The following is a 9,494-nucleotide window of genomic DNA, read 5'->3' as shown; positions in this document are numbered from 1 at the left end:
CCCCCCCCCCCCCCGGATTGGGAGGGCAGGCCAGACACGGGCAGTGAGAGAGTGAGTCCAGAGGCCACCCCTTCCCAGCCCCTCGCTGGCCTCAGGGAAGGTGAGAGGAAAGGAGGTGGCCGTGCCCCGAGCACACTGACCTGGGCGCCTGGAGTGGGGGCAGCGCAGCTTCCCCGGGGGCGCCGGCTCCGGGGAGACCAGGAGGGGAGACCAGGACTCGTGAGGTGTCTGCGCCTCCCCTCCTCGGTCCCGGGCACCGCACAGAAGCATCGGGACGCCTCTGTTCCCAGCAGACCGGGTTCAGGACTGCGGGTCGCCCGCGCACAGCGCCAGCCCCCTACACCTTCGGGGGCATCCCGGGTCCCCGGCCTGCGGCACCGCTCCCGAGGCTTGAGGAAGCCGGAAACTAGGACCTGTGTGAAGTGCACAGCTGTCTAAATGTCAGCCCCCGATCACACACCAACAAAGCACAAGGGCTGGGGGGTAGGGAAGGGACAGGGGTGTCCGGGCACCAGCTCACAGCCCCGGGCTCAAGGATGACCGTGCACGTGTGGGAGGCTCAGAGGCTGAACCAAGGACAGTGACCCCAGTGGAGGGAGGAGGCCCCTGCATTCGAGTGGCCCTTCCCAGGTCAGGTGACAGGCCCAGGGGCTGTGCTGCAGCCCCGGCTCGGTGCCGCACTTAACGGGGTAAGCGCTGTCAATGGACCCATTTTGCAGATGCAGAGGTGAAGGCCCAAAAAGCTTAAGTCAAGTGCTGGGAGAGTTCCAGCTTCCAGGGACAGGCACCTTTTGCTGAATATTTAGCAAGCAGCTCCCGGGACCCAGAATGAGCAGCTGAGGCACAGGAGATGGCTTTAGGCACGTGCACACGCGCTCAAGGACGCACACAGGCTTTGGGGAACAACTACCTTCTGAACCCCCACTGGAGGTACCCAGTCTGAAAGGAGGCCACGGACTTGGGCACAGAGAAGTAGCGGAGAGCCCACCACATAGCCACTCCCGAGGCCCTCCCGACTCCCCCCGGGTCCCCTACTCCACCAGGGAAGGGGGAGCCCCCCAGAATGACTGAATAGGATTCCATCCAGCCTTGCCCAAGCCAGATTCAACTTGACTTTATAAAAATTGACATTGGGCGTCTGCATGGCTCCGTCGCTAAGCATCTGACTCCAGCTCAGGTCATGATCTCACCGTTCGTGAGTTCGAGTCCCACATCGGGTGAGCAGGAGCCCCGCTTTGGGTGAGCCCCGCTTCTCTCTCTCTCTCCCTCTGCCGTTCTGGGATTCACGCGTTCTGTCTGCCCCTCATTCACTTACGCCCTCTCTCTCTCTCTCTCAAACAAAAAAGAATAATAATAATTAACATTTGTCTGGGAACATGCATCATAGCCGTCCTGACAGCGTGACGGTGGAGGGGAGTCTGTCATCGCCCCCAGACCGCAGCTCCGGGCCTCAGGGCAGAGCGGTGGGCTGGGCGGGGGCCCGAGAAGGAGCCCACGCTGCAGGGGCAAGCTGGGACAGGCGAGGCGGGTCCGGGGCCACCACGGGGCCACGCAGGGCAGAGGGGTCAGAGGCTCTGGAGGCCACAGACCCGATGTCCCCGGGGCCGTGGAAGGTCCCCGCCCAGCAGCAAGGACGGTCCGCCCGTCCCACACCCTGGGGCATCCCATTTGCCCCGCTTAAGCTCTTTTAATAAAGATCTGGGGGGCGGATTATAAACATAATTCATATTCAATGCGGCAAATGTGAAAAACGTAGGGAAAAAAATAAAGAAAATGTTAATTGCCCAAAATAACACGGACCAAAACACGCTGTCCGTGGTTTGGCATATTTCCCACCTGTTTTCTGTTTTGTTAATTTTACAGTCAAGATAAGAGCGGATATATAATTATATAATCAGCTTTTTTTTAGGCGAACTCTCATTAGTGGCCTCCCTGTATCATTTGTAGGCATCCGTTCGGATAGACGGCCCAGTGCTCCCCACCACGCGTGCTTTACCTCATCAATCCCCTTTAACTGGACACGTACGTTGCTACTCATTTTTTGCACTCATGAACAGCACCGAGATGAACCCAGTTTCTAAAGATTTTCCTTTTCTTTTTTTTAATGTTTATTTTTGAGAGACGGAGCATGAGTGGGGGAGGGGCAGAGAGAGAGGGAGACACAGACTCCAAAACAGGCTCCAGGATCCGAGCTGTCCCCACAGAGCCCGACGCGGGGCTTGAACTCACAGACGGTGAGATCAGGACCTGAGTCGAAGCCGGATGCTCAGCTGACTGAGCCTCCCAGGCGCCCCTAGATTTTCCTTTCCTTAATTGTCTTTAAATTAAAAAAAAAATCTTTGAATGTGGTGAATATTTCGGAGACTAACAGAGTTCACGGAAGACACGGAGTCTCTCTCGTCCCCACTTCCTTAGCCTCCGAGGCGACCCCTGGCACCGAGGTTTCCGTTCCCGCCAGGACATCCCCCACGCGGGTAAACACAGATGGGCCGCATGGCCTCTGTCTTCGCCGCGGCTGCTTTGTGCAGTTAGCAACATATGCCTCAGATTGTTCTTACTGGTCCATGAAGAGGACCCCCCTTTACCATGGAGCTGTGGAACCCCGCGCCCAGTGGGTCGGTGGCACGCTGGGAAACTGGGGCTCCGGAAAAGAGGAAAGGCTCTGACTTGCAGCGTTCGCCGACGTTCCTGGTATAAATACCCCCTGCGGCAATGTCAGGCGATCAGCAATTTAACAGTTGGCTAGCTATCATCTCCCAAAGGCGGAAGTGGCTGGCTCTGAGGCACTTTTATTTTGTTTTATTTTATTTTATTTTATTTTATTTTATTTTATTTTATTTTATTTTNTTTATTTGGTATCGGGAAATTACTGCCTTGCGAATGATTCCCCAGATGAGGACATTCTGGGTCCAAAGGTGTGAACATTCTTACAGTGTTGACCCATTTAGCAGATTAACCCCCGTGTGTGTGTGCACCTGCCCTCAGCTGGGCTTACTCTCCGGGCTTTAACCTTTGCTAAGTGGATGTGAGGTATGAGTGTCTTGCCGAGGCTTTAATTTTGAGGCACCGGCCAAGAAGAGCGAGCTGCAGGGGTGGCCGTCAGCCCTGCCCCTGCACTGGGAGGGGCGGCGGGGGGCGGGGCTGTCTCTGCAGAGACTGGCGGGGGCCAATGGCTTTGACAGTTAGGCCCGCCTTTCTGGAACATACCAGATACCTGAGCTGCTGGCTCTGGACCCAGCGAGGCGCGAAGGGGAGCCCGGGTGGGGAGCAGCGGGGCTCACGGCACCCAGGACCCGGGAGCGAAGGAACGCCATGAACTTGCCGCTCTCCCCTTCTCGGTGGGGTCTCGGTCTCCACTTCGGGCAGAGGAAGGAGCCTCTTCCCCGAGGGGCAAGACAGCGTCAGAGCTTCGGGAAGGAGCCAGTTAAAGAGAGCATCTCGTCCCCAGTCGTTCTGCGGAAATTCTGGAGGCAGCACCTTGGACCTGGCTGGGGACGCGATCCCCTTAAACGCACAGCTGGTCGCCAGGGGCACCGAGGGGCTGAGTCCAGCCGTGAACCACAGACCTGAACTTGGAACCGCGCGGCCTGAGCCCCGGCACGGACACGGGGAAGGACCAGCCGCGCCTGCGGTCACCAGCACAGGAGGGGGATGCTCCCAACCAAAGTCAGCATCCAGGCTNGTGCTGGGACCGTCCCCTTTGGGGCCCTCTCCACCGCGCAGGCCGGGGCCGCCAGAGGCCGCAGCAGGCTCCTCGCCCAGGCAGAGGCCCCCGCAAATCGCCGAGGCCTCGGAGTGGGGCCCAGGCCTGTGCTGACCCCACACCAGCGCAGAGACGATCCCTGCACACCAGGAGGGAGCTCTGTGCTGCTGAGGCGGGGGGCCAGCGGGCTGCAGACTGTGGGGCCGCGTTCTCCGAGGGGCCCCACAGACGGCCGGCCCAGGCCCACGGGGAGCCGGGGTGCGGGGCCAGCACCCCTGCAAGGGGCCAGGTGCCGGGGCATGCGTGAGGAGACGGGTCCGGGGAGGAGGGAAGGGGCCCCTGGCCAGGCCTGCAGCTCGGGGGAAGGAAGCAGGAGCCAGCCGAGGGGACGCTGTCCGTGCCGCACAAGGACAGCGGGGGACCCCTTGGGACCCGGAGTCGGAAGGGCCCCCAGAGCTGTCCTCACGCAGGCAGGACGAGCGCCAGGGGACGGCAAGCCTGGAGGCCTGGAGGTGGCGTCTGCCGGGGGTGACGCTGAGGGCACCAGCTGACCACCCGCGGCGGCTGGGACAAGTCCTACACGGAGGGAGACTGGGGGCACGCCCCGTACCCCCCTCACTCCCAGGAGTCAAGGCGCCTGGACGGCACCCCAGACGGGGGCTTCCAGAACTTTTCCAGCCCCCAAACCCGGGCAGACGCCACCGGCCTCCGTCACCGCCCCCTCCCCCGCACCAGCCCCACGCTGCTTCCATGGTGTCCCCTGCGGCCCACAGGCTCTGGGAAACCAGAAGGGCCGGTCGGTGCCCCCCCCAGAGGCCCCCTGGAGCCCCCCCGTCTCAGGCCCTGCCTTTGAGGGAGGACATGGACTTCGTCCTCACAAAAAAGTGAGGTTCCGTCGCAGCGGGGCGCCTCCCCTCCTCCCTGAGCCCGCCCCTCCTCCAGCCGGATAAGACAGCGCTCACGTGGCCAGACGGGGCGGGTCCTGACGGCGCAGTGCCCGGGTCGCGGTGGTCACCTCCTGGGGCCATCTCCCTGCTCCGGCCGCAGCACGTGGCCCTCCTCGGTCAGCATCCTCTACACCCCTGCCGCCTTTGAACCTCGACGCCTCCTGCCCGTGGACCGGACACCAAGGTCCTGGGGCCCCCGCGGAGCCACCTCGGCCTCACCCACTTGGCGGCGGGAGGACAGCACAGCCTGACCCCTCAGCCCTCAGCCTGGCACCAGAGACGCCGACAGGGCCCTTGAGGAGCTGGGTGTCGGATCAGACAGCGGGCTGACCCAGGGCAGCTGCCTGTGGGCTGGTTGCTAAGGAAACCATCCGAGGAGAATTTCCAGGAGGATCGATCAGGGGGGAGGAAAGGCGCCTGGAGCGAACCGGGTGGGGAGGGGCGCCGGAAAGCTGCTCGTCCCGGGTGAGGCTGCCCCTCGCCGAGCCTGGTGTCTCCCCTGGGGACGGCTCCGCGGGCTGCTGCGGGGACAGTGCGGGCCACTGGAGGGTGACGTGGGCGCTGATGTGGGCGCGGTTCGTGGTCATGGCGAAACCAAGGCTCGGTGCTGAGCAAGTTCTAAGGCTGGGCCGTGGAGTCAAAGTGAACAGTGCACACGCGCATGCACACACACAGAACAACTCTGTGCGGTGGGGGTTTCCGTACCCCCGTTACAGGAGGCCAATGGGGGCAGCCATGCGGAAGGAGGGGAAGGGGGTGTGCATCCTGCCGGCCGCGTGTCTGGGCGCCCATGGGGGCCCTCAGCACCCCACGCCCTCTGCCCGCCTCAATGTCCCCCATCACGGGGCAGCCACGTCCTCTGTGCCACATGCTAGTGGCCGACGAGATGCCACCGACAGCCCCCGGGCCCTCGGTCTTGTTCACTCCTGGAAAGTCTGCCCATCTCAGGGACCGCGGGTGCCCGGCGGACAAGGACGAGCCTAGGGTGCTCCCCTGCCCCCCAGGGGCGCGTCCTAACTCCAGCTTGCAGAGGACTTCATGGTTTGCAGACTTCGGTCACCCCTGTGACCAGTGGGGCCTCGCGCTATCGGCCCCTCCCCCAGGGCACCCTCCTGTGCCTCCCACTGCTCTCTGAGCCTGAGATGCCACCCCGCCCCCATGCCACTCTTCCCCCGGGCCCGGCTCGGCGTGCAGTGACCGTCGGTGTTCACGGCCCCTGACGCCCAGGCCACGCGGCTGTCTGTGAGCTGCCTTCACCCCGGTTCCAAGGCGGGATTCAGCCTAGCCGTTCAGGGCACGGCATCTTCTGGACTCGAGTTAGTCATTCGGTGACGGGCCAGCTGCCAGCGAGTTAGTCATTCGGTGACAGTGATCGGAGTCAGCTGCCAGCGAGGCACAATTCTGGGGCTTGTGCCCGCCGTGCGCTCTCTCTCTCTCTCTCTCTCTCTGACTTGTCATGTGTCGTGGCGTGGAGAGAGCTGCTCAGGACTAGATCCAACACAGAGGGAAACAGAACCAAAGGATGGAGAGACATGGGCACCCGGGGGCTCAGTCGGTTGAGCGTCCAACTGTGGCTCCGGTCATGATCTCACGGTTCGTGGGTTCGAGCCCCGCGTCGGGCTCTGTGCTGCCAGCTCGGAGCCTGGAGCTGCTTTAGATTCTGTGTCTCCCTCTCTCTCTGCCCCTCCCCTGCTCATGCACTGTCTCTGTCTCTCAAAAATGAATAAACGTTAAAAGAAAACAAAGGATGGAGAGAAAGGTATGGAGACCCCACGGCCCAGCCACCCCTAGAGCCTACCCGCTCCCCTCCTGCTATGGAGGCCCATAAATGCCACTTGTCCTTGGCCGGATTGAGGGCGTTCGCTGTCCCTGAAACAAGAGGTCTGTGTAATGCCCCAGCGCGGCACAACTGTCCCCTCTTTGATGAAGCCTCCCTTGATCCTTGGATGGAGCCCCTCTGTCAAGGCTTTACTCACACCCACTACAACACTCCACCCCCACCCCGTTCACGTCCACCTGCCCCATGGGTCATCAGCTCCCCAGGGCAGGGGTCGGGCCCCCTTCATCTGTGAAGCCACGTGGCCTGGGGGGAGTGCAGACCTAGGTTCTGCGTCAGACACACCAGCCTCATTCTGAGCTGGCCCTCTCCAGCTGTGCGACCTTGGGAAGTGGCTGTACGTCTCTGAGCCTCCTTGTCTCTAAGAGTCCTAGCAAAGCTGTGCTAAGGGTTTGTGGAGACCATGTAGCCCCGGCCTGGACTTCGTTTTCACTTGGTCCTTTCCCAGCTACTGTCTGGTGCCTGTGTGCTCCGGGCACGGTTCTCCGGGCAGGACCAAACCTCGTCGGTCCAGGCTGCCGGCACGGAGCTGACAGCCTGGAGGAAGCGAGGGTAGATACGCGAGTGCACACACAGAGGAAGACCAGAGCAGACAGCAGTGAGCGCTACACACACGAGCGCGCAGGGAATGTTCTAGAACAGCAGAGTCCCGTGGCACCTGCGGTAATGATGGGAATGTTCCATTCCTGCTGAACGTGACCACCGACCACGTGCAGTGTGAGCAGCTAGACTGAGGACCAGCACTTTCCATTTTATTGGATTTTACATTATTTAAATCCGTAAGAGAGGCTTTAATTAGTTAAAAGATTTTAGAACAACGTGGGTATGTAAATCTCCCTTTTCAACAGTCCATTTGATCAAATCTAAGTGCAGATCAAGTACTTCCAGAGAAAATGTAGCTTCTGAAGTGACGTGGGCAGAAGGTATAAAATATATGGTGATTTCTAAGGCTTACCACAATAAGAAGAATGTACGAATATCTCATTAATATTTCTATATTGGTTACATATTGAATGATAATATTTTGGACGTATGGGGTTAAATAAAATCCATCAAAGATAAATATAAATAAAATACATATGGGTAAATATGTACATTTAAATTAATTCTTTTTTTAAAGTTTATTTATTTATCTTGAGAGAGAGAGAACACAAGCAGTGGAGGGGTAGAGAGAGAATTCCAAGCAGTCAGCACAGAGCCTGACGCGGGGCTCGAACCCATGAACCGCGAGATCATGACCCGAGCTGAAATCGGACGCCCAACTGAGCCACCTAGGCGCCCCTAAATTAATTCTTTAATGTGTTACGGTAATGTTAAAATAATGTGTGGCTTGCAGGATCTTTCTTTTGATGGTGCCTTTCTAGAGCATTCTTAGAGAGGGGCAGTGATTCGACTGATGGTCAAAGAAGGCCTCTCGAAGGAGGTGACATTGGACCTGGGAACAGGGGACCTGGAAGGAGCCAGCCAACATGGCGAGTGCAAAGGCTGGCCGTTCTCTGCTTTTTTTCTTTTAAGTTTTTATTTATTTATTTTGAAAGAGTGAGCGGGGGGAGGGGCGCAGAGAGAGAGAGAGAGAGAGAGAGAGAGAGAGAGAGACCCTCAAGCAGGCTCCGCGCTCCAACTCACAAACCGTGAGACCATGGCCTGAGCCTAAATCAAGAGTCAGGCACATAACCGACTGAGCCCCCCAGGTGCCCTTGACCGTCCTCTGCTTCCGATGGGGATCCCTGCTATGTCCGCCAGAACCCACAGAAGGTTTAGAAGCTTCTCTCCCAGGAAGGAAGCCCTAAGTGACCAGAGAACACCAGTAACTTTCTCACCAGCCTTACTTACGCTCACCACTTCCTGTCTCTGGGCCTCAGTTTCCCCATATATAAAACAGGGAAGGGGCAGAAGAAAAGACCTTCTAGAATCCTCGGCTCTAATGCTTCCAGAGAGAAGGGACTGGAGGTCTGGGCTGCTCATCGGGACCCTTGCTATTGCGAGGGGCAGAGCTGGCTTACACAGAAAAGGCAGAATGCACCTGCTCACGTGACTGAAAAACCCAGAGCAGCTTCAGGTGTGGCTAGCTCCAGACGCCTGCCCAGGGTCCCTAGAAACTCATCTTTCTGTCTCCATCGTCCCCTTCTAGGATGGCTTGCATTTCAGGCAGGGTCTGCATGACCCGGAAGTTCTAGGCTTACCGTTTTAAANACCTCAGGGCTGCCTGCCGCCCCCAGCCACCGCCGCCCGGGTCTGCACACAGCAGGGTCCAAGACACCCAGCGTGGGGCTTCCTGCCCACAGAAGCCGCCCAGATGCGTCTCCGGGCCCCACTAAAGAGATTACGGGCCTGTCTTTGCAGAAAGCCCAGGCCCCTGGGCGAGTCCCGCTAATCCCGACAAGGATAACAGGCCCCTAATTAATTCTCCGAATCTGATGGTAGCACAAACGGCAGCCAGTCCACCCGCCTTAATGAGTTTAATCGACTGGACTTGATGATTTGATTCGAAACCTAGGGCCGCAAATTAAGCTCTTAAAAATGCGCTTGAACTTGATTGGCAGCGGTAATCCCAACAAAGTCTGTTTAATCCTTGGGCTGCCTGGGCAGGGGCACGACGGACCGCGGGCTGAGAGCGCTTCCTCGGGAATGCCGCTCCGTCCGTCCTCAGCTCTGGGCTGGACGTCCTGTGCCTTCCACCTCCAGGCCCCCGGGGGGGGGGGCCTGCTGCCCAGGAGGCAGGAGGCCCCCGCCCCGCCCCTGCTGCCCTCCAAACCCCAGCCCAGCCCTCTGCCCGGGAACCCGTCCCCTGCATTCTCCATCAGAGCCCACCCCCTCCCGCGGNGGCTCCAGGGACCCCCTGCCCATCACTGTGCCCCAGCCCCCCGCCAGCGGCTGTGTGCTGGGCGCGGGGGCAGCTCTGCACAGACGGCGGTGCCCTCCTGTGGGAGATGGGTTGCAGGGCTAGCCGGTCCCCTACCCTCACCCCACGCCCACACCCTGGGCACTGTGGCTGCTGTGCCTCTCT

Source organism: Crocuta crocuta, unplaced genomic scaffold (genome assembly GCF_008692635.1).
Source record: "Crocuta crocuta isolate KB4526 unplaced genomic scaffold, BGI_CrCroc_1.0 scaffold299, whole genome shotgun sequence".
In the NCBI taxonomy this organism is placed as follows: Eukaryota; Metazoa; Chordata; class Mammalia; order Carnivora; family Hyaenidae; genus Crocuta; species Crocuta crocuta.
The sequence above is the reverse complement of the archived record's forward strand: the minus strand, read 5'-3'. Positions refer to the sequence as shown.